The 24,998-nt window shown below is 44.9% G+C and overlaps 1 protein-coding gene across 1 annotated transcript in view; it reads left to right on the forward strand.

Moving 5' to 3' along the window:
• Positions 1-24,998, forward strand: part of PEPD (peptidase D) — a 129,490-nt gene that overhangs the window by 50,745 nt on the left and 53,747 nt on the right. The window lies entirely within an intron of this gene.

Genomic DNA, 24,998 nt, shown 5'->3' on the forward strand with positions numbered 1-24,998 from the left:
AGCGACACTGATTTAATGGCAATTGCACGTGCTCATTTCGAGGCTGGGGCTAGACATATTTTATTATATAGAAGGCATTCCCCACATTTCCTCCGTGCTATTAGATGACAATTGCTTTTAGGTATGGTTTTAAAGCAGTATAATTCTCTTTGCAGACTTTTATGTAATTTACAGAAACTATACCTAATAGCCATTATTATTGCTTGATAGCATCCAATAAAGCAGCTTTTATGTGTGTGAATATCACAGTTATGCCTCCTACGTACATGAGTGTTTATGGGGGCCATAAAATGTCCTGGAGTGTTTGGTGAAATGTCTCTGCTGCAGCTGGAGCAAATATTGGTGTTTTGTTTATGCATTTCGATTTCCATCTGTTTGTGTTGCTTTCCCTAATGAGTCTTTAGATCCCTCCACCCCTTCCTTTGCCCATATGGCTTCGTATCCTGAGAGAAGCATGTGTCCAGCAGGGGATGTCCAGCCAGGCTTCACGGTGATTGGAGTTTGAACTTCCTCTTTGCTACATGCTGATCAAAGAATCATAGACTATTTACTCCTAATGCTCTGCCATTTACACGTGGCTCTAACTGGTAGATCTTGGGGCTCTACTATAAAGCAAAGTGGAGCTGATTAGCATGAAGTTTGCCCACCTCTGCTGATCTCTGTGGGATTGGCGCCAGCCACTTGGGTCTAACACTATACCTTCCAAATACTGAATTCAGTACTAGTATTTTAGGGTCATTTCGTAATAGATGTCCAGTCCTTTCTGAAATAAGATTTCAAATAGTAGTCCAATATATTTGCATTACCAAGCAGCTGCAAAACACTTTTACAGTCATACCTCATGTTGTGTCCGGTTCAGGTTACGTCTTTTCAATTTGCGTCCCACGGCAACCCGGAAGTACCAGAACGGTTACTTCCAGGTTTCGCTGCTCGCACATGTGCAGAAGCACTAAATCGCGCCATGCGCAGGCGCGGAGCTTCTGGATGCAAACCGCTTCGAGTTGCGGACGTGCCTCTGGGATGGATTATGTCTGCAACTCGAGGTTCCACTGTATCCTGTGTTGTTGAATATATCCTATTAAGTCTACCTGGGGTCAAATACTGTTGATATTGAATCTTATTTTTAAACTCCTTTTATATACTTGGTGGTGGTAATTTAACCCTCTTCTGCTCTCCTCTTATAGATCTCTGGCCCATTTCCTCATAAATGTTCCAACTTTATTATCCAATTTTATAATTATGGAGTAAATGCCACCAATTAAGCCTCTTTTTGCACCCTGGTGTTAATAGGGTTTCATATGCATGCAGTGTCTTTCCTTAAAACTCCATGTTTTCTTATTAAGCAAACTAAGGCATCTACTTCTATTTTACTTTTTATTTAATTCTGCAAGAGGATGTCCTTGTATGAATGGTGTTACAGAACTGCGGGGGGGGGGGGGCTAAACACAAAAAGTAATAAATGCTAGGATTTTGGGTTAAGTGAAGAAAGAATACAAGCTGCAAAGGAATTCCGGGGCTGCCTTATGCAAACCAGCCTGGCTGGCTGAGGGACAAGCAGAGCTGCTAGCATTGCAATAGAGAACTATTGAGGGTTGTCAACAACTCCTTGCTCCAGGTGTGACCAGAGACTGGAAATTTGGAAGTTTACCAGGGTAACTGCTCTGGTGGGGGACAAGGGGCTTCTGGGATGAAGAAGAGGAGAGATCCATCCAGGGGCAGAGGAAGGGGGTGCGGTGGGGATAGACCCCCCTGGGTGTCTTCGCTGAGGGGGGTGACATTTGGCATGCACCCAAGTGGCTATCCCACACCTGGGAGGGCACCCTCCATGCCCCGCCCCTCTCAGGAGTACGCCCCGCCCCCTCGGGAGTGTGCCTGCCATGGGCAGCGCAGGCATATGCTCCGCCACTGGATCCATCTTGGTGAGGGAGAAGGAAGGACTGCCTGCAATGCTTTGGGCCATTATCTTGAGATCTGGAGCCCCTCCATGCAGACTGAGGGTGTAAATAGGTGAATTGACTGTATTTCTTAAAGCACGGCAGCCTCCACCACATCTTCTATTCTCCAAAGGGACACAGACCCTGTGTGGGTACCTGAGATCCCATGCACTCTTGCCACGGCTTGGCAGAGAAAGGGACCGGCACTGGGCTTTTGTAACAATATATTCTCACTCTGGGACTTTTCTTAAAGCGGTCTGTGTTAATGGGGGGTCTCCACAAGATGTTGCAGGTGTGCAGATCTTCAGGGTGATAGCCAGCCAGGTGTCTCGTGCTCCAGGATAGCCTCCCATTTTTCTTTTCCAACTGACATTCAGCATTCTGTTTCTACTTGAGCATTCTCAGTGCACATGTGGCTGTGAGTTGGATTTTACATCCCTCCTCCCTTTTTGTACATCTGTGAACCTTGGGGTTCCGCCAAGGATGCTGACTGATACCTCCCTTGTGTTTCTCTGTGGCCCCTGATTTGGCTACAAAGCCATTGGATGTCACCACCTGAGTTCGCTTTTAGAAGCTGCATCAACGTTATTTAAGCATCAGTTTGATCCCTTGCAGCTAAACGTAGCCTCCTTGTTTTGAAGGGAGATTAAATTTGCCTGGCATTCACATTTGTCATTAGGCTCCTTCTATTCTAATCTCACTTTCCCCATCATGCCATAAAATATGTTGCCTTTTTAATGAGGTAATTAACACTTGATTCATAATTTCAATCAAGTGGCATTGGCATAGGAGTCAGTGTCCCATTAAAATGAATTAAAAGGTCCCATTGGGGCATTTTTTAGTATCATCAAGTGTACTTGACATGTGTTTGGCTGTGCAAGGCAAAATAGGTCAGTTTGGTGCGCATCCCATGACATATTTGCTTTCGGGGTGGTGAAGAAGAAAGATGGGGAGGATGGTGCAGAACCAACATTTGGTTAATGGGCCTCAGTCACTTTTTCTTTAAGTAGAAAGAGAAATGCAATATTTAGAGGAGGTGGATTAGCATTGCAAAGCCTCTTGGAAGCTATTGTTGCATTCTTTTAAAGCCCCAAATGGTTCTTGCCAACCTTGTAAAGGTTAGTACTGAAAACTTTAAAGCAGCATCAACAGAAGCTGAGAATATGACTTCCTCGTAAGTTGCTTGTGACGTTTCCTTCTTTGCTTGTGGGAACATGGAATAGCTTGGGAAATCCATTGGAGATAATTATGGGACAGAAAACCTGATACGGGTGCTCATCTAGTCCAGCCCACTGTAATGTAGGAATCGCTGCTTAAGAATCCCTGACAGGTCCAACCTATCCAACCTCTGTTGAAAAACATCCAATGAACGAGTAGCTATCAGGCCTTTGGTGTTGTGGCCTCAACCCTTTGGAATTCCCTCTGCTTGAAAATTAGGCAGTCCTCATCTCTGTTTTCTTTTGGGTGCCTACTGAAGACTTTCCTCTTTCAACGAGCCTTTGCAGTAGAGACCTTTCCCAGTCTGCTCCTTTGGGAGGAGGGGAGGGATATAAATATAAGAAATCATAACTAATAAAGGAAGGGTGCTCTTAACACTGGCTCACGGGTTCAGGTCATGTGCTCATTTCCCGAGTCCTTCAGATTAGCTCAGGAAATCAAATTTATCTCCAGTTATTCTGGGGAAACAAATTAGTTCATTTCCGGGGTGTTCTGAGAAGACCCTGGAGGAATCCAGCCATCTCTGCCTGTGACACAGCTGAATTCAAGAAGAGCCTCATCCTCCTTATTGCTGTCTCCGAAAACTCAATTTGGGAAGAGGCTGATGATATTCTGCCCAGTAAAGTTGTCATAAATAATGTCAGATCAATAGAGTGGAGGAATATCATAAGGCTTAACTGTGCGTGCATCCAGCCTTCGTGCTTTTTACAGCTTTTTATTACTACTATTATCCCCCTTTAATAAAAGGTTTGTTTGACTCTTAAGGGACGGCAAATTGTTTTTGTGGAAAAGCGGATGCTGCGCAAGGCTGTGGCTCCTACCCAGCGATGCTTGGCTACAAATTGGGGTACTTTCACACTAGCCAGGCAGCTGAAACTTCATGATGGTAGTCCAAGAGAACTGGTGCTTGAGAAAGACAGGCTGGCTGGAGGAGCCTTGGGTGTGGAGCTGGAGGGTTTTCTGTGACCACCAGTAACCTGTGAGATCAGTGGCCAAGACTGCGTCAATTCCTTCTTGATAGAAGCCAGCACAGAGCCGGCAAAGTCCGCTCGTTGAGGCAGAGTATTGGGAAGTTAGAGCTCCCCTGCTCCCTTTACTCTGCTGTATTGAAGTAGATTTATAATAATATAATAATAATAATTTAGTATTTATACCCCGCCCATCTGGCTGGGCCTCCCCTGCCACTCTGGGCGGCTTCCAACAAACATTGTTGTTGTTGTTGTTTAGTCGTTTAGTCGTGTCCGACTCTTCGTGACCCCATGGACCAGAGCACGCCAGGCACTCCTGTCTTGCACTGCCTCCCGCAGTTTGGTCAAACTCATGTTCGTAGCTTCGAGAACACTGTCCAACCATCTTGTCCTCTGTCGTCCCCTTCTCCTAGTGCCCTCAATCTTTCCCAACATCAGGGTCTTTTCCAAGGATTCTTCTCTTCTCATGAGGTGGCCAAAGTATTGGAGCCTCAGCTTCACGATCTGTCCTTCCAGGGAGCACTCAGGGCTGATTTCCTTAAGAATGGATAGGTTTGATCTTCTTGCAGTCCATGGGACTCTCAAGAGTCTCCTCCAGCACCATAATTCAAAAGCATCAATTCTTCGGCGATCAGCCTTCTTTATGGTCCAACTCTCACTTCCATACATCACTACTGGGAAAACCATAGCTTTAACTATACGGACCTTTGTCGGCAAGGTGATGTCTCTGCTTTTTAAGATGCTGTCTAGGTTTGTCATTGCTTTTCTCCCAAGAAGCAGGCGTCTTTTAATTTCGTGACTGCTGTCACCATCTGCAGTGATCAAGGAACCCAAGAAAGTAAAATCTCTCACTGCCTCCATATCTTCCCCTTCTATTTGCCAGGAGGTGATGGGACCAGTGGCCATGATCTTGGTTTTTTTGATGTTGAGCTTCAGACCATATTTTGCGCTCTCCTCTTTCACCCTCATTAAAAGGTTCTTTAATTCCTCCTCGCTTTCTGCCATCAAGGTTGTGTCATCTGCATATCTGAGGTTGTTGATATTTCTTCCAGCAATCTTAATTCCGGCTTGGGATTCATCTAGTCCAGCCTTTCGCATGATGAATTCTGCATATAAGTTAAATAAGCAGGGAGACAATATACAACCTTGTCGTACTCCTTTCCCAATTTTGAACCAATCAGTTGTTCCATATCCAGTTCTAACAAACATTAAAATACATCAAATATCACAGATTAGAAACTTCCCTAAACAAGGCTGCCTTTAGGTATTTTCTAAATGTCAGGTAGTTGTTTATCTCTCTGACCTCTGATGGGAGGGTGTTCCACAGGGCGGGTGCCACTACCAAGAAGGCCCTCTGCCTGGTTCCCTGTAGCTTTGCTTCTCGCAGTGAGGGAACCGCCAGAAGGCCCTCGACGCTGGACCTCAGTGTCCGGGCAGAACGATGGGGGTGGAGACGCTCCTTCAGGTATACTGGACCGAGGCCGTTTAGGGCTTTAAAGGTCAGCACCAACACTTTGAATTGTGCTCGGAAACGTACTGGGAGCCAATGCAGGTCTTTCAAGACCAGTGTTATGTGGTCTCTGCAGCTGCTCCCAATCACCAGTCTAGCTGCCGCATTCTGGATTAGTTGTAGTTTCCGGGTCACCTTCAAAGGTAGCCCCACATAGAGCGCATTGCAGTAATCCAAGCGGGAGATAACCATAGCATGCACCACTCTGGCGAGGCAGTCCACAGGCAGGTAGGGACTCAGCCTGCGTACCAGATGGAGCTGATAGACAGCTGCCCTGGACACAGAATTGACCTGCGCCTCCATGGACAGCTGTGAATCCAAAATGACTCCCAGGCTGCGCACCTGGTCCTTCAGGGGCACAGTGACCCCATTCAGGACCAGGGAGCCCTCCACACCTGCCCGCTTCCTGTCCCCCACAAACAGTACTTCTGTCTTGTCAGGATTCAATCTCAATCTGTTAGCCGCCATCCATCCTCCAACCGCCTCCAGGCACTCACACAGGACCTTCACTGCCTTCACTGGTTCTGATTTGAAAGAGAGGTAGAGCTGGGTATCATCCGCATACTGATGAACACCCAGCCCAAACCCCCTGATGATCTCTCCCAGCGGCCACATATAGATGTTAAAAAGCATGGGGGAGAGGACCGAACCCTGAGGCACCCCACAAGGGATTTCCCATGGATCTGGGCAGAAGTGCTAGAGATTATGTTCTCTGGGGTCCAATGCACAAAGTAAGCTCCTCTCTCCTTTTGCATCTTGTTTTGGATCAAGGCCCTCCTTCACTGAGGAATGAGAGCGATGTTCAGTAGCCCCCAACAGATGCAAGCCCCTTTGGAGATGCCCTGGGGAATCTCCTCTCTGATTCATAGAACACAAGTGGCCTTCCCAAAGTGTTCAGTGTTTATCCTTCTTTGTTGCTGTTTCATTTGCCTGGTCTTACTTCCTCTAATGCTCCAGGGTCATGGAAACCTCGGAAAGGCAGGTGGGAAATCTCCCTTCATTCCTGAGTGTATTATTGATATCCCTATCTGTGTCTGGAAAGTCCCCCCTCTCTCTCTTAATCTTCCAACAGTTTCCCCTCTCTACCCTCCCTTCCCAGAATTTAATTCCTTTGGGTTCATCTGTCCCCCCTTTTCTCGCCTTAATCTGATTCCAGGGCAGCCATCTATCCCAGCCTTTTGAAAATCAATAGTGTAAGTGGGATAAAAGAATTCCGAAGCCAGAAGGACTTAGCTGTGACTTACTTAGAGTGGCAGTGATGTTAATGCAGAGCCCCACTAACACCGCCGCCCTTCTTTAGCTTTTGATATTTGTTGCATGGCTCAGTCCCCCGCCCCACTGGCTGCATCTTCACCGCTGGAGAGGTCAGATTTGGCTCTTTATTCGGTATTCAGTTCATTGTCCTCTCCCTGATTTCTGAAGCAGGGCTTAGGCTATCAGATGAGTCTCTGTCATATCTGTCAGTGTTAAATTTCCGTATCTGTGGAGCTCTCATGGATTACAGCTCACACCTTTTCATTTATCCCTTTTTTCAAGGGCACAAAAATAAAATGAAGATTGTGCACATCCAAGAGTGAATAGCTAAAGCCAATCTCTTTCTCCCCCACCTTCCTGATTATGTTCTGGATTTATGACTTCCTATCTCATAGCAGATATTGCTATTTAAGTTATTCAAATATTTATTTCCATGTTTTAAGCTAGAGGGCAAAAAAATCCATCTTCGGGATAGTCTTCTGATTTTCAAATGCTATGAAACCCAGTCAAAATCAGAAATAACCTTTTCATGTTCAGAAGTGAATGGGAGGGGGCAGAAATAGACTCTGTTTTTTGCTATAGTGAGCAGCAACGGACATTCTTTTTATAATAGTTCCTGATGTGGCCAAAGATGTCCCATTGTACCTTCGCAGGGACGGTGTGTGTTGAGTTGGGATTTAGCTAGACTGAATGTCCTTGATTCGGCGGTTTTGAGGGGAAGATTTGGAGGAGTCCCATACGGTCAGAGAATGTGCCATTGTGCCTTGGGTGAGGTAGAATCCACAGAACACATTTTACTGAGTTGTCCCTTTTATAATGATTTAAGGCAATATCTTATAACCCCATATTTATATCAGTTTAGTTTCTGACTAAGAGAACGGCAGGCAACATATTTGCTAAACAAGCCCACTGGGAAAATAACCTTCTTGGTGGCTAAATTCCTCTTCCTGGCGCTCAAGTGTCGGAAACGTATAATCGAATGTCTTGATGTGGGTTACCTGTAGGAGGCTTAGTAGCGCGGTCATACCCCATTTATGTATCCCTCTGGTGCCTTTAGTTTTATATTTTTATATTTTTATGTATCCCTCTGATGCCTTCAGTTTTATATTTTTATATTTGTATTGAGAAATTTTTTTTTCTTTCTGACTATCGGTCGAATAAAGTATATTGAAATTGAAATTGAAGTTGGGATTTAATTTGTAATCAACAGCCTGAGGAAAATTAGAGATTTAAATATGGCTGTGGTCTTAAATGGCCAGTGCTTCTATTTTCCCCACTTCTATTTTCCCCACTTCTATTTCGAAATGGGTTCCATGCATGATTTACATTTAGGAGACTGAAAGTGGCTGACAGCAATGATAGGCAAAAATGATCAACACACCATCAAAACAATGTAAGAACTGATGTGGGGCGAGGTCCACTCTTCCAAAAAGGCTGGATCTAGTCCTTTATGTTCCTCCTTTTTTTGCCTTCTGTGTTTCATAATGCTGACAATGCCAGCTTGGATATTTTCTGATTGCTCCAAGTTTTAGTTTTGATAAGAAGAGGAGGAGGAGGAGTTTGGATTTGATATCCCGCTTTATCACTACCCGAAGGGGTCTCAAAGCGACTGGAGCGGAGATGCGAACCCGGTTCACCAGATTACGAGACTACCGCTCTTAACCACTTCACCACACTGGCTCCCAACATGTACCATAGCTTAGCTGATCAATGACTCTGGGGATCCATGCTACTAAATGGTATATTCTTTCTTTAGGCTCAAGGAGGATATACTTATTTCCTGCCACTCAGTGCCCTTAATCTGTTGGTGGCAGAAAGTTTCAGATGCACTTTTCACAACCCCTCCACTTTCTAAGTGCCTTTCCCCTTCTTCTGGGGCTGCTGAAACCTCCCTCACCCTCCAGTTCTCGGCATTCTCCTCTGAGGCAGAGAAGTGAAAATTTATTTTCAAGGGCGTCACTGGTGGGAGCCTTCTGATAGCCTCGTAGATTTCAGGAAAGGTGCAAGTTGACTTTGCGTCCCCTGCCATTTGTGCAAGAAAGCGAACTTCACAAAACCGGTGGGGGGCAGAAGCAGGATATAGACAACAAGCGTCTGGATTCCCATTCCTCCACCTGAACTCTGACATTCCGACTATCCGAGAGAGAGAGAGCCCAGCCTTCCATTTAAACTGGGTTGAAGAAGAGGCCTTTATACAGGGTGTGAATATTCTATGTTACTGCTTATTGGGAAAACGAAATCCTTTAAGAAAAACAAGAATAATGGAGGAAATGAAGAAAAGGTGGTTTATTTATTTACATCTTTCCTCCATGGAGCACAAGGCAGTGTAAGTGGTTTCTGCTGCCCCCGCCCCCATCTCCCAATTTTATCCATGCAAACAACCCTGTGAGTTTGGTTAGTTCATGAGCTCTGTGGCTGTTTTCATAGGCCTTTTGAGTATCATTGTCTCAGAAATGCTAGAAGGGTGTGGGCTTATCTTTTGTAATCTTGCAATTACTTTGTGAAACCCCTTAGGTTCCACCCACCCACCCCCATTTTTGGGTTGTAACAGCAAAAACAACATATCGTATTTATGCAAATCTAGTGCACCATGTACACCCTAATTTTTGTGACGTAATTTGTCCAAAAAAGGTGTGCATTACAATTGAGTAAATATGGTATACCCCTCCCATCTGTCTGTGTTGCTCCATGTTCCCAGGTTACTTATAAGGTGCTGGGATCCTACAATGAACCTCACCGCCACCTCCATTGCCCTGTTTTGTGTGTGTGTGTTTGCGTACAGAGTTTTTAAAGAGGGAAGCATCTTTGATATTCCATGTTGGAACTATTCTCTCTGTGCTTGTTTAGGATGTTCCAGAGGTTGCCAGCAGCACAAGGCTCTCTGAACTTCAGCCGAGAACATATTGATTTTAGTTTGAAATGGCTGCCTTGCCTCTTAGCCCACCTGGGGGGGTGTCATGGTGGCTTACAAACCAACAAACAGATAAAACGCCATGCCCAAATGGTTAAAGCCAATCTTGAAAATAAACAAGTGCAGCCAGCAGAACCTAAAGGAATTGCCTCTGCCTTTTTATATCCTCTACTATTGCCTTTTCTTCACCTCGGGGAAATTGGTCTCAGCTAAAGCATTAATTGGAAATGGTAAACTTTAACTTGGAGCGTATTACAATACTAAAGATATAATAATAATTTTCTAATGCATACCCCACCGACTCTGCGCATCCCACAGAATCGGCATCAAAGGCCTCTAAGTAGCCATTGGGGCTGTATTTGTGTCCTGCCCTCCAGGCATTGAGCTGCAACGAGTCCAGGTTTCCCCATTCACTTTTTTCCTCCACTTTTCCTTGGTCAATACATGAAATTGCAACATACAGTAAACATTAGGATGAACCTTCGGGCGGTAAGAACAGTTGGGACAAACTACCTCAGAAGGTGATGGACTCTCCTCCCTTGGAAGGTTTTAGACAGAGGTTGGATGGCCATCTGCTGGTGAGTCTTTAGTTGGAGTTCCTGCACTGTATGGAGTTGGATTAGATGACCCTTGGGGTCCCTTCCAACTCCACACTTCTATATTTATAGGCCTGGTTTTGTTTTACTAACAAAAATGCATATATATTTTTTTGTTGGCTGAGTGGCTCTTTCTTGGGAAAGACAACCAGCTGTGTAGCCTTCTTGCTGGCGGTGTGTTCTTTCCCACCTCCTGTCCCTTCAGACAAGTGAAAGCCAAGATGTGCCCTGGATGAGCCTTCGTTGACATTGTGCTCTACCTGCACAGCAGCTGGGGAATTCAACAGTTTCCACACGTCGACCTCCTTCTTCCCGCAACCACAGATGCTGCATAATGGAGCTCTGTGGGCACGAATGTCGACAGCTCCCGAGTGGGATGTCTAGAATATTAATTTTGTCCATTAATAACAAGCTGTCAGATGTTGCAACCTTAACTTCCAATCTTTGCTGGAAAGTGATAAAAGAAACTGAAGCAAGGTTCCTTTTCTTACTCACTGACCCTTTCCCTTCTTGCTGAAAAACTTGTGGTCCGTACAGTTTATCGGGTAACCCTATCAACATTTTCCTACCACACTTTGACTCTTTTAACTGTAGCTTTGAATTATCCATATAAGTCATTCTAGCCTTGCCCATTCACCAAGTATAGCGATGTAAACACATTTGTTCCGTGGCAAGGCGATGGCTTCATAAGCCACAAGTGGATACCACAGCAAAATATTGCAAGCTGGGATGTCCTCCTTCAAGGTGCCAGCTAGGCAGAAATGACCACCTCCAAAATTCTCCATACTGTGACGACAAGAACCTGATGGCTCCCAGAGAAGAGGAGCTTTCTCTCTTTTTTGTCCGGGGAACATGCTAAGTTACCTCCTCACTAACCATGAGTTAACAGCTGTAGTATGGCTTAGCATGCTGTGCAAACCAGGTCCACCTATATGACAGTTGCCTAAAAGGAGTTACAGTACAATAATAATAATTAATAATATTTATTTATTTATTTATACCCCGCCCACCTGACTGGGTTTCCCCAGCCCCTCTGGGCGGCTTCTATCAGAATATTAAAATACAATGATTCATCAAATATTAAAAGCTTCCCTAAACAGGGCTGCCTTCAGATGTCTTCTAAAAGTCAGGTAGTTGTTTATTTCTTTGACATCTGATGGAAGGGCGTTCCCCACATGGCGGGTGCCACTACCGAGAAGGCCCTCTGCCTGGTACCCTGTAACTTCGTTTCTCGTAGTGAGGGAACCACCAGAAGGCCCTCGGAGGTGGACCTCAGTGTCCAGGCTGAACGATGGGGGTGGAGATGTTCCTTCAGGTATTTAGGGGAGTAGGCTGTGACATGCTGTGGGGAATTCAAATGCCCATTTAAAACATAGAAATTATCACCTTTTTTTGAAAGCAAGAAATGTATCACAATTGAACATAAGCACCTTATTAATACTTTTGAACATACCGTGTTTCTCATATTATAAGACATGTCTTATATTTATTTTTTCCTCAAAAAAACACACTATGGCTTATTTTCAGGGGATGTCTTATATTTTTCCTCCTCCTCCTCCTGCCATGGCCGGTATTGCTGCTGTGCCTATCACTATGTCTTATTTTCGGGGTATGGCTTATATTCCTTGAATGCTTAAAAATCCTGCTATGGCTTATTTTATGGGTATGTCTTAAAATATGAGAAACAGGGTATGTAGAGCCCTGTTGGATCAGGCCAGTGACCTGTCCAGTTCAACATCCTATTCTCACAGTGGCCAAGCAGATGCCTTTGGGAAACCCACCAGCAGGACCCAGACACAATAGCAACTGCTATTCAGAAACATTACTGAATAGCAGTGGAGACAGAGCACAGCCATTGTGGCTAGTAGCCATCGATAGCCCCCTCCTTCATGTATGTGTCTTATCCCGTAGCTGTCAAGTTTTCCCTTTTCTCGCGAGGAAGCCTATTCAGCATAAGGGAATTTCCCTTTTAAAAAGGGAGAACCTGACAGCTATGGTCTTATCCTCTTTCAAAACTATCCAGGCTGTTGGCCATGGCTGACTCCTGTGGGAGTGAGTCCCATAGTTCAACTCTGCACTGTTTAAAGAGGTGCTTTCTTTTATGTGTTCTGAATCTTCCACCAAAGCTGTTAAAGGGGGCAGAAGATTAAATATTCAGTCTGGAGTAGATACATTGGGTGTGACCCTTCAACCACTACCCCGTCCTCTCCCTGCTAATTTCGGTAGGAAATGGCTTATGGAAGAGCTCCAGTGGGGTGGGGGGAATGGCAGTCGGCAGAGCCGAGCTTGCAGCCTGGCGACTGCAGTTTCGTCGTCTTTGTCTTCTGTGCAGCGTAAGTCTCTGTGTTAAACTTCTGAGTTTACTAATAAGCGTAACTAATGAAATTTCAGGTAATTAATTATTTCTCGGGGCAAAGCCCTCCCCTTTTGTGCCTCCAAGCTCTGCATGACAAGAATGAAAATTAGTTCCACTTTATTCTTTTTTTAAAAAATAGTTGAATTAAAAATCCATTTATTTTCATTCTGTTCTCCCGCCCCACTTCCCTGGAATAGACAGACTTCCCTCTCGCTTGTGGGGACAGCTGTTCCAAGCTACTGGAGTAGCACTTTTTCCTTCAGCTGTGCACACGAGGGCAAACCTTAATTATGCTGCAAGCTGAAGTTCAGGTTTTACTGAAAATCTCCGTCAAGACTGTTGCAGTCAAGTGCAAAAAAGCCCCCCTTTGACCTGTGGATTGGTCCCTGTGGGAGCAATTATTCTTTTCGGTGAGGTTCTTATTTTTTCCTTCATTCTTTCTTCCCTTTTTTTTTTAAACACTGAATATTATAAATGTCAGGAACAAATTTTAACCCAGTATCTCTAACCGTCTGCTTCCATACCTGCTGGCACGAATACCAATTTTAATCCTTGCATGTACAAGTGCTTTGTGATTAAGCTGGTTCTTTTTTTTATTATTCATTATATCTGTCTATATTTCCATATCTCTATCTACCTACTTACACTAGTGGGGAGAGCTCAGCACTATCCAGCAAATTCTAGAAACCTGAAACCCAAAAGATGTCATGATTTTTAAATGGATAGTGTAATATTTGTGTCTAGACCCATCACAGCAAAAATCAGGGGAAGTCATTCCAAAGTCACATTTTGTTCTGCCATCTTGATTCAAGATGGCAATCAATCAAAACCTTTATTGGCATCATCCAGAAACATTCAAAACAAATTGGCCAGTACAATCACGTCACCATATAGTCAAGATGGCGCCCGGCATCCAAACGTCAATGAAGACCGCTGCCTCCATCTCAGGAACCCATGTGCTGAATGTAGTGAGATCTCAAGAAGTGGCTGAACCTATGCTGAGAAATGGTCAAAGTCATGCCAAAATCACATTTCAGTACACCAATTTGAATAAAAATGTCACCCAGCATGCAAACAGAAGCACAGTCTACCACCCCACATTGGGGTCCCTCATGCCAAGTTCAGCAAAGAAACCTCAAGAGGCAGATGAACCTATGTCAAAAAAACAGATGAAGTCACTCGGAAGTAGGGTTGCCAGACTCAATAGAGGACAGGACTTCTGTGCCTTTAATTGCCCTGCTCTCTTTTGAGTCTGGAAACCTTAAAGAGAAACCAGCAGACCCTTTGTTTAATTTCCAAGCAAAAGGTCTGCTGGTTTCTCTTTAAGGTTTCCAGACTCAAAAGAGAACAGGGCAATTAAAGGCACAGAAGTCCTGTCCTCTGTTGAGTCTGGCAACCCTACTCGGAAGTCACATTCTGGTCTGCCCTCTTGATTCAAAATGGTTCCCGGCATATAAACGTCAGTGAAGACTGCCACCTCACCTCAGGAATCCTTGTGCCAATTTTTGGCAGTGATATCCCAAGAGGCATCTAACAGGAACAAACAAATGGAAAACAATTTTCCAAAATATATTATGTACACCCACCCTCTGCCTTGTCCCATTCTCTGCTGAAGAACATGTGAGTAGCCAATGGGTTCTGCCTCATCCACTTAGGCAGTCTTGGTTTGAAGAGCTTTGCACTCCCTTGGGGACATCTGGAACACCTGGTCCTAGAAGGCATTTAAAGGTTGATTGGGTCACCAGCTATGAGTTGACTTCAAAGGAGGAAACACCAAAGAGGGTAAACTCCTTGGCATTGATGCTATGGCATTGCATATTTCATCCCCCCATGCTTTTTAACACCTGTAGTTAGCATCTGTTTGAAACCACTAAGTAAGTTCATTTGGGACGAGGTGCCATCAATATGCAGAGGAGGTCCAGTTCTTTCTCCTTTTCATTAAACTGAAGTTGAAATGGTGTGCTAAAGCTGAAACCAGACAAGAGTCAGTGGTTCATCTGCCTGAGGAAGCACTGTTCATCCTGTGCTAGACAGGATGCTCTCCCAATAAAGGAACAGGTTTGGGGGTGCTCCTTGATCTATCTTGGTATTCTGAGTGCCTTTTACCAGCTTGGGCAGATATGCCAGGTGCAGCCCTACCTGGACAGAAGCATCCTGGTCTTGGTTATCCAGGGTAGGCTACTGTAATTCACACTATATGGGGCTGACCTTGTAGACTGTTCAGAAACTGCTGTTCGTGCGGAATGTGCATTCCCAAATGGGCATTATGATCTTGTTATGTCTTTGCTAGGAGATTTCCAGTCTGAGCTGGTGTTGATATACAAAGCCCTTCACACCTTAGGACCAGTGTACTTGAACGCCTTCTTGTCTCCATACACCCCTGTGTGAGCCCTGAAATCTTCAGTGGAGGCCTTTCTTTGTGTGATGAGGCAAGGTACAGGGCCTTCTCATTGGGATGCCCCAGCTCTGGAAAGCTCTTCCCAGAACAGTGAGGCAGGGCTTGGCTACTGCTTTTGTCTCAGCCAGATACCATTTTATTTTCCTCAAGCTTCTTAGATATATTTCTAATCCCGCTGACTGTTTTATGTTGCTTTTATATTTTTGTCGCTTTTATCTCACTAAACACTTTCTGTATGTGCATTTTAATTGGTCGATTTATTTGCTTTATAAAGCACTCTGGGAATATATTTGAAGGGCAGAATAAAAATGCTTGTAAATGAATTGGTCTTTAACGCACGCCAGTGGGGTTCCGCAGCCTCTGGGCTGCCCCTGAGCAAGCATAGTTGTGCTCTCTGGTGCGTAGGGCAGAGCTTTGCACGCATGACATGTGGGCAGGGCGGTCAGAGTAGCAGTGTAGGCTGATATCCTAGCCACAGTGCCAGGAAAACAATTTAAGAACATAAGAATAGCCTGCCGGATCAGGAAAACAGCCCATCTAGTCCAGCATCCTGTTCTCTCAGTGGTCAACCAGATGCCTCTGGGAAACCCGCAAGCAGGACCCAAGCACAAGAGCCCCCTCCCCTCTCATGGTTTCCAGCCACTGCTGTTCAGAAGCATTGCTGGCTCCAGTTGTGGAAGTAGAGCATAGCCATCATGGCTAGTCATCAATAGCACCCCCACTCCATGAATTTCTCTAAATCGTCTTTAAAGGCCGTCCAAGTTGGTGGCCATCCCTGCCTCCTGGGGGAGAGAGATCTGCAGTTTGACTATGCGCTGTGTGAAGTCCTTTCTTTTATCTGTCCTGCATCTTCCAATATTCAGCTTCATTAGTGAGTTGTAGCGTTTATGATTGAGGGAGTAAAACAGCCATTCCCAAACTTCGGCCCTCCAGATGTTTTGGACTACAACTCCCATCTTCCCCAACCACTGGTCCTGTTAGCTAGGGATCATAGGAGTTGTAGGCCAAAACATCTGGAGGGCCACAGTTTGGGGATGCCTGGAGTAAAACACTTCTCGGTCCACTTTCTCCACGGCATGCATGATTTTATAAACTTCCATCATGTCATCTGTTGCTCGCCTCTTTAAAACTATAAAGTCCCAAACTCTGCAACATTTCCTCGTAGGGCAGTTGCTCCATCCCCCTGATTGCTTCAGTTGCCCCTTTCCAACTTTACCATATTCTTTTGGAGGAGAGGCGACCAGAACTGTACTCGGTACTCCACATGTGGTACTTCCAGAGTTAATGCTGAATACATTACTCCTGGTAAATTAGTCACCATAGGTATTATATTATATTATATTATATTATATTATATTATATTATATTATATTAGACCTTCAGGTATATTAGACCTTCATGAGACCTGCCAGCATGCACAGACCAATAACCTCTAACAGGCCAAACCCTACGCCAAAGGATAAATGGACATAAATCTGACATCAGGAACCACAAGACAGAGAAACCAGTAGGAGAACACTTCAATCTCCCAGGACATTCTATACAAGATCTCAAAGCAGCTGTTTTATTACAGAAAAATTTCAGAAACAGACAGGAAAGAGAAATTGCTGAATTGGGACTCATTGCCAAGCTTAAAACCACAGAGCCACCTGGGATGAATAAAGACATTGGATTCTTATCTCATTATGCATGATCAAGCTTTCTTTAGCCTCAGCCCTTGCTTTCCCCCCCAGGACCTATTGCAGTCATCATCAGTCGTTAACAGCTATCAACAGGTTTACCACTCCTACAACCCATCACCCATTCACATCACCTCCCCCCCCCCACCCTCTGAATATATATAAGGGTCTGGTTGCTTCTGTTTCAAGTGTATCTGATGAAGTGTGCATGCACACGAAAGCTCATACCAAAATAAAAACTTAGTTGGTCTTTAATGTGCTACTGAAGGAATTTTTTTATTTTCTATCTCGACTGTTACCTTCTTTTTCTCTCCCAGTACGACTTGAGAAATTCCTAGTGGATTTCTCTTCCATTTGTGTGTCTTCGTGTTGTTCCTTGAGCTGATCGTACATTTCCTACATTTTAACAAAACTCGATAAAGGTCATTACGATCCCTTGAGGGGGCTCTGGGTGTGTGGGGCGTGTGGGTGATGCTGTTGTGGCAGAGCTTCAAATAACTCTCCCTCTGTTTTTCTTTGTTGTGGCACTGTCTGTGTCACGTTGTCCTACATCTCTCTGTCCTCTTAGCTTGTAGCAGGGAATAGAAAGCCACCTGTTTGCATTAGCGGTCCGATGACAATGCCGGCTGGGGTGGTAAAGCAATCTCTTCTGAATCTGACAGCTTCTTGAGAGAAAAGCTCCTTTTGTAGTGGTTGGGTTTGATCCAATTCAGTTGCGCTGCCGAGTGAACTTCCTTGCTTGGTTCACGATCAACGTCTTAATTTTCTCTCTCGCACACTTCATCCTACAGCTTTTCTCAAACAAAAGATAAGCTGTTTCAGATGGAACTGAGCCTGTTGGCCTTGTAAATTTTTTTTTAAAAAAATAAAGAAATAAAGTGTGGAAGATTAAAGGGGGGGGAGGGCTACTCTTTGCTTTCATTCTCGGTAGCAGCAGACAAAGCACTTTGTCTTCTACAAGAGATAGGTGGAGTAAAGCACTTAGGGCCAGTCACGCAGCATTCACTCTCCAGGGCAACCTTGAAAGCCTACCCTGAATTTGGAGGTCAGTGCTATCTTCAGCATTTATTACTATTTTTTATTATTTTATTGTCAAACCAAGTTTTTCCGTATGGCTTTGGAAATGGAACGGGGGGAGATCACCCAGCTTTCTCAGTCACCATTATAACAATTTGCCAGTGATGACTATGTACTACCGCCACTGTCAGTGAAAGTATATTTCTGAATACCAGTTGCTGGGGAACAGAGGGAGATGCTGTTATGCTGCCCTGCTTGCAGGCTTCTCTTCCTGGCATCTAGTTGGCCACTGTGAGGACAGGATGCTGGACTTGGTGGGCCAGAGGTCTGATCCATCTGCAGGGCTCTTTTCATGTTGTCAGTTGGCCTTTTAAATCTCATTTTGCAAAAGAGGCTGTGCTGTTACTAAATCACATTCTCCATTCCCAAATTATGCCATTCATTGATAGCTCAGTTAGTTAGAGCGTGTTGCTGATGACACCAAGGTTGCAGGTTTGATCCCCGTATGGAACAGTTGCATATTCCTGCATTGCAGGGGATTGGACTAGATGATCCTTGGGGTCCCTTCCAACTCTACGGTTCTATGATTCTATCCCTCGCACTCCCTTCTCCAAAATATCAAAACCTTTTGGCTCCTGACATTGTTAGGCTCCTTTCATTACCATATTGCAGGGGCGACCAACTCCCAAGAGACTGCGATCTACTCACAGAGTTAAAAACTGACAGTGATCTACCCCCTTTTTTGGGGGTTCAGGTCAAAGTTGTTGAGTTTTTTCAGGGAGGAGGTAAAATGTTGTGCCACAGTTGTTCAGCTTCTTTGGGGGGAGCCAATGATCTGCCAGTGATCTACTGCAGACAACCAGTGATCTACCAGTAGATCATGATCTACCTGTTGGACATGCCTGCCATATTGCAATTAGAGGTTGCTTGAGGAACTTAGTGATTGCAAAATGCTGTACAAATTGACCCGATCTCTAGATCCTAACCTAGTAATCTATCGGATTTCATACTTCTTGAATTTTACATAGCAGTTAAACAAAAACTGTATCAGAATACCTTTAAAGCTTGCGCATTTTCAAAGAGAATGTAATGAGCTCTGCAGCTCTGTTGGAGTTGGGGTCAGTTTGGCAGGCCCCAACACAGGAGGAGGAGGAGGAGGAGGAGGAGGAGGAGGAGGAGGAGGAGGAGGAGGAGGAGGAGGAGGAGGAGGAGGAAGAAGAAGAAGAAGAAGAAGAAGAAGAAGAAGAAGAAGAAGAAGAAGAAGAAGAAGAAGAAGAAGAAGAAGAAGAAGAAGAAGAAGAAGAAGAAGAAGAAGAAGAAATGGGGTGAGGGCAGAATAGTGGGAAATAGGGTTTGTGGGGGGCTGGGGCTTTCCCTCGTGTGCCTCAACTTCAGCAACTTTGGGAGCAGGGATACCAGCTTTCCTCTCTATCTCCCAGCAGAGCAGAGAGTCTCAGTGGTTGCTGAGGATGCAGAGGGCAGGGAGGAAGATAACTTAAGAGGAGGAGGCTGATCGGAAGGGTGCAGAACTAGTCGCCACCTCACAGATGGGAAAAGAGCCACCCGCCCCAGAGGAATGTGTGTTTGCAATCCCAACATGTGCACCCTGCCTGTCTTTTTAAAAGCTTGGTGGGCGGGGTGTGGAAGCTGTTGGGACATCTTAGTTGCTTCCATCCAGTCCCAAACATATTTCTCGATTTCTGAACTTCTGAATCATAACTCCTGAATTCCATGTCCTTTGCCAAACCTGCACCGTTACTTGTCCGAATCAGGATCCCTTTCCTACGTACCTGTAACAGCCTCTATCTACTGTACATGTGTTGGTGTGTGAGGCAGGGCAGGGAAGAAGTATTTAAATAGACGCTGTAAACACACACATATTATTACCCTGCATTTCATGCTGGGATCAAGTAGCAGCTTCCCCCGTCCTGTTGTTGTTGTTGTTTTTAACTCTGGGGTTGTGTCAAGCTGGCTTTGCATATTCTCTCTCTCTCATTTGAACCTGGGACATTTCCTGAGTTGATTAATTGCCTTTTTTTGGCAGTGCCCCCTTACTCCCCCCAGTTATTATTACTATTTCAAATGGGCTGAAGATGTAAATTCATCTGGCTTTAGGAGCTAGAAAGAAAATGAGCCTTAGCTGTTGTGCTACGTCGCGTGTGCCTGAAGACATTGCTGGTGGCTTTTGAGATCAAGCGGCAGTGAAATAGCTTCTCTGCTGTGAGAACCGGAGAAATTCTTAAGCCGATAATGAGGAGTGACTTCCTTTTGATTTTCAGCGCTGGCTTTGCAATCTGTCTGTCTGCTTTTGAAGAGAACGGATTCCTCCCAGGGGAACAGGGATGGCTCCCCAATTAGCTGTTGCGCTCTGCTGGGGTGGCGTCTTGGATTTAAGGACTGGCTTTTGAAAGCGAGCAATAGGTCCTGCTGATGTAGAGCTTGAGAACCTTGGTGCCCCAGATGCAAGTGCAGCTGGAGACGATTGAAATGCTTGTATCATACATGTTAGTGTTTGCTGGATGGAGGACGTTCATAAAGACTGCATATTTGCTCCACATGGTGGGGAGAGAGCATGCAAGCAAATAGAGGAAACAGGATTTTGCCTTTTGCTCAGTCAGAATACGGAGTCTCCAACTGGACACTCTGAGCATATCCTCCCAAGTTGCCTAGCACATTATTTATATTGGCCAGACAATCCAACATCATTATCTGGTCATGGTGCAATACATGCACACATGCTTTGGCTTTCTGATGTGTGGCCCTGTGGCTGAATAGTTATCTGCTTTTCCCATTCAATGCAGATTAACCCCAACGCTCACAGAGCTCTGTGCATTCAGGAATTTCTCACAATAATCTCACAGTTGCAGAAGCACAGGTGTTCAGTGTGCTTTCAGTGACTTGAGAACATTTGCATGTGTATAATTATTGAAGAACATCTTACTCGCTCTTATAATCTGAAAGTGTGTGGATGGTGAAATCTCCAAAGCCAGACAGCAAACAAGTAAGATTTCTGGAGCTTCAGCTCTGCTGTAGCACTCTGGCCCAAAAGATGATTGGCAGAAGAAGCAAACTGAATGTGCAAAACAATTGCATTTTGTAAATGTGCTTTAATGTGAAAACAAAATTTAAAAAATCCTTCCAGTAGCACCTTAGAGACCAACTAAGTTTGTCATAGGTATGAGCTTTCGTGTGCATGCACACTTCTCCAGATACACTGAAACAGAAGTCACCAGACCCTTATGTATAGTCAGAGAGTGGGGAGGGGTATTACTCAGAAGGGTGGTGGGAATGGGTGATTGACTGATAGGAGTGGTAAACCTGTTGATGACTGTTAATGACTGTTAACGACTGCAATTGGTCATACCCCTCCCCACCCTCTGACTATACATAGGGTCTGGTGACTTCTGTTTCAGTGTATCTGAAGAAGTGTGCATGCACACAAAAGCTCATACCTATGACAAACTTAGTTGGTCTCTAAGATGCTACTGGGAGGATTTTCTTTATTTTGTTTTGACTACGTCAGACCAACATGGCTACCTACCTGTAACTAGTGCTTTAATGTGGTTGCAGAATTCCAGAGGTTGCAGATCTCAGCATTTCTACATGCAGAATGTTTTCAGCACAGAGCATGCCCAGCCCTCCTCCTTTGCTCAGGCTGCTTTTGAATTGTCGTCTGCTTATCTCAAGGCTTTGAGTATCTTCTAGTATGGACCCCTTTCTTCTTGGAACAGAGGAGGATGCTACAACAACCCCTAGTTAAAGTCCTGCTGGTAGGAAGAGCCTGATCTCCAAGCCTCCCTCCTGACAGTCGTTGCCTCTCTCTGGATATAATATAACCCCTGATTATCAATTTATATTAGTGATAGCCCAGCAACATGCTGGGTGGCCAATGAATGAACCATGGGATGGGCTGAAGCTACCTTGAGATATTACACCATCGTGTCAGATGCAGCCGCCACTCCATGCCCCTGTGGAGCTGTGAGCTGCAGCAGTGATCTGCCCTGCTCCCCATCTCTCTTTTTGCCCAGCACCTTGTCAATATGATTCTAAGGGAAATCCTTAAAGCAGGATTTCCCAAACTTGGGTCTCCAGCTGTTTTTGGACTACAACTCCCATCATCCCTAGCTTAGGGACCCAAGTTTGGGAAACCCTGCCCTAAAGCATCACGGATTGGCCAGAAAGCACAGTCCTGGATGCCGGAAAAGGTCAAAAGGTGGCTGCAAAGAGATTGAACATGTGCACTCCCAATTGTTCCTTTGCAGCTAAGGCTTAACCTTTTGAATGTGGTTTTGATGTGGTGCCTTTCCTTGTTGCGTTGCTTTCATCAGGGATCAGGAGCTCCCCAGCGTATCCTCTCCCTGATGAAAGCAGCCTGTCAGGTTATGCTGCTAAATTTGAATAGCCTCAAAGGTAAAGCTGCAGCTGCCGCAAGGGGGTGTTGGCGGCTCAAATCGGGTGCTATTTGCCGCTGCAGCTTTCCCTGCCCCACACCTGACTTCATAGGGCAGGCATAGGCAACTTGGCCCTCCAGATGTTTTGGGACTACAACTCCCATCATCCCTAGCTAACAGGACTAGTGGTCAGGGATGATGGGAATTGTAGTCCCAAAACATCTGGAGGGCCAAGTTTGCCTATGCCTGTCATAGGGCATCAGGCGATGGGCAGATGGGTGTGGCTTCGGGCCAGCAGTCCTCCACTGCTGTTTTCATGTGTCGTGTACATGGGTTTGCCCTGTCTTGCCTCAGCTGCTCAGTGAGCTTCATGGCTGAGTGGGAGTTTGAACCCTGGTCTCGCTATCCGTTGCCCAACACTGGCGCTCTGGTCAGCATCCGTAAAAGATGACCCCAAATCACAATACAGCGGGTTAGAGGAATAGGTAACCGTCTCGCTTTGTGGCATATAGAGATGTTCTATAGTTGAAAGCTACTTCCTGTTCCATATAAGAGGGCTGGATGGTGCAATCTGTACCTTTAGTCATCGTCGTCCATGGGAAATGATTGCCAGTTTTTGTCTAAAGAGCACTTGTTCAGGAGTAAGCATGGTCCATTTTTGTCAAGCATTGTTCTTAAGTGATTGGTTTTTCAGGAACGTGTACATGATACCTTCAGTTTTCCAGTCCAAAGAAATAGGTTTTTCAGCAAATAGCTGAAGAGGTGTTTAACAGACTCACACACACAAACACGCACTCGCCCTAGCCTGTCCTTGCTTTTCACGTGAGTCATTGGCCCTCTCAAATACCTCGCAATGCCTCAAACATTATTTTTCCTTGCATTTTTTTATTTTTATTTTTTGCATTCATGCGCTGCAATAATTAATTATGCTTGAGGTAGAACTGATTTTGTTGTGGGCAACAAAGGGGTTCTGTATGTACTGAGTGAATTTGTGTGAATATCATGAATGCTGAAGAGGTGGCATTAGCATAATGCATCTTTATTCTCGCAAACGGACTTTTGTGAGAGAGCCTTTGACTGTGTTTCTGTGGCTTCTTCTGTCCTTCCCTCTCTGATTTTCTTTCCAAGGAAAATGCTGGGCTTCTGTTAGTTTCCGGGATCCCTGTCATTATTTTGCAATTTGGAATATTTCATTCATGGGCTATAAAGCCTTGAAATGCTGGGTGTTCTGATGTTTACTCTGTTAATAGCCAATTCAGATCCCTAAAGTGAAAATAATGTTCAGAATGTTAGAGTGTTTACATGGAGAAAGCAATGATGGAACATCTTTGTTACCAGGAAAAATGCACAAGAATCAACTTATTTCTTTTCCCTTCCCTGGGCAATAGTGCCTTTATAAAGAGAGAGGGGGGAATGTTAGATGATTTAGAAATAGATGGTGGCAAGGCACAAACTTTGGCAGGGGTAATATATAAACCTATGTGTTCAGGGGAACAGCTCTGCAAATAAGTCAGCAACTTACTAGTCTGCAGACATTTTTACCAAACTTCCCTTCCCCACCCTTTCCTATGTTTTAAAGAAAGCTCCCTCTTTTCTTTTCAAGCCTGGAATGGCTAATGCAGGGGTCAGCAAACTTTTGCGGCCGGGGGCCGGTCCACTGTCCCTCAGACCTTATGGGGGGCCGGACTATATTTTGGAAAAAAATATGAACAAATTCCTATGCCCCACAAATAACCCAGAGATGCATTTTAAATAAAAGGACACATTCTACTCATGTAAAAACACCAGGCAAGCCCCACAAAAAACCCAGAGATGCATTGTAAATAAAAGGACACATTCTACTCATGTAAAAACATGCTGATTTCCAGACTGTCCGCAGGCCGGATTTAGAAGGCGATTGGGCCGCATCCGGCCCCCGGGCCTTAGTTTGGAGACCCCTGGGCTAATGTAATAAGGACCATCCAACTAGAAAAAGGCCAATAAATTTTCCGCATGCATTTGGAAGGGGCTCCTTGGAAGAGCCAAGAAACATGTGTAATGATATCAGGGTGCGGGGCAAGTGATAACATGCCAAGGGGGAGAGGGCAGCTTGCCATGGGTGCCTTGGAGGGCAAACCCCTTTTTCATAACACCTATTGCCTTTGGATATTCCTCCGATTTGCCCGAGCAAATGCCACCAAGTGACTAGGGCTGAGATGATCTTCTCATCTTGGAGTCTCTGAATGCCAAATAAGTGCAGAGACAGAATGAACACTAAGCCAGGGACTTCGCAATGCAGGTGAGTTTGGATCTTGGGTTTGTAAAATTAAGGTTGCAGTCTGAACCCAGATGATGTGGGATTCGCTTCCTACTTCTTCTTTTTAATCAAGGAAGCATTTAAAGATTAGCTGTGAGTCATACGGAGGTCAGGCAATATCTTGCAACTTCACATAATAAAAAGGGCAGTCATCGCTTTATTACATTTTATTAAACTTTATAGCCTGCCAGTCAGTCCAAACAAGACTCTCAATACAGTTTATCCAAAGCTCTACCTGGGGTGGGGGTGGGGGTTCTTTAGATAGTAATGTGTGTTGTTTCAAAATGTTGCACATTTTGGGCACCTCCTGCTCATCTGTCTCCGTGAGGCTCTAGAGTTCTGCCGTAGTGTCCTGCTCTGATGAAGGGAATTCAGCTCCCGTATTCAACTGAAAGTTTGTGAATTTTGATTGGTACATCTTCAGCTCAAAACCAACCACTTCTGTGAAAATTATGACTTAACCCCTTGGA

Source organism: Zootoca vivipara, chromosome 6 (assembly GCF_965207765.1).
Source record: "Zootoca vivipara chromosome 6, rZooViv2.hap1.1, whole genome shotgun sequence".
Lineage (NCBI taxonomy): Eukaryota > Metazoa > Chordata > Lepidosauria > Squamata > Lacertidae > Zootoca > Zootoca vivipara.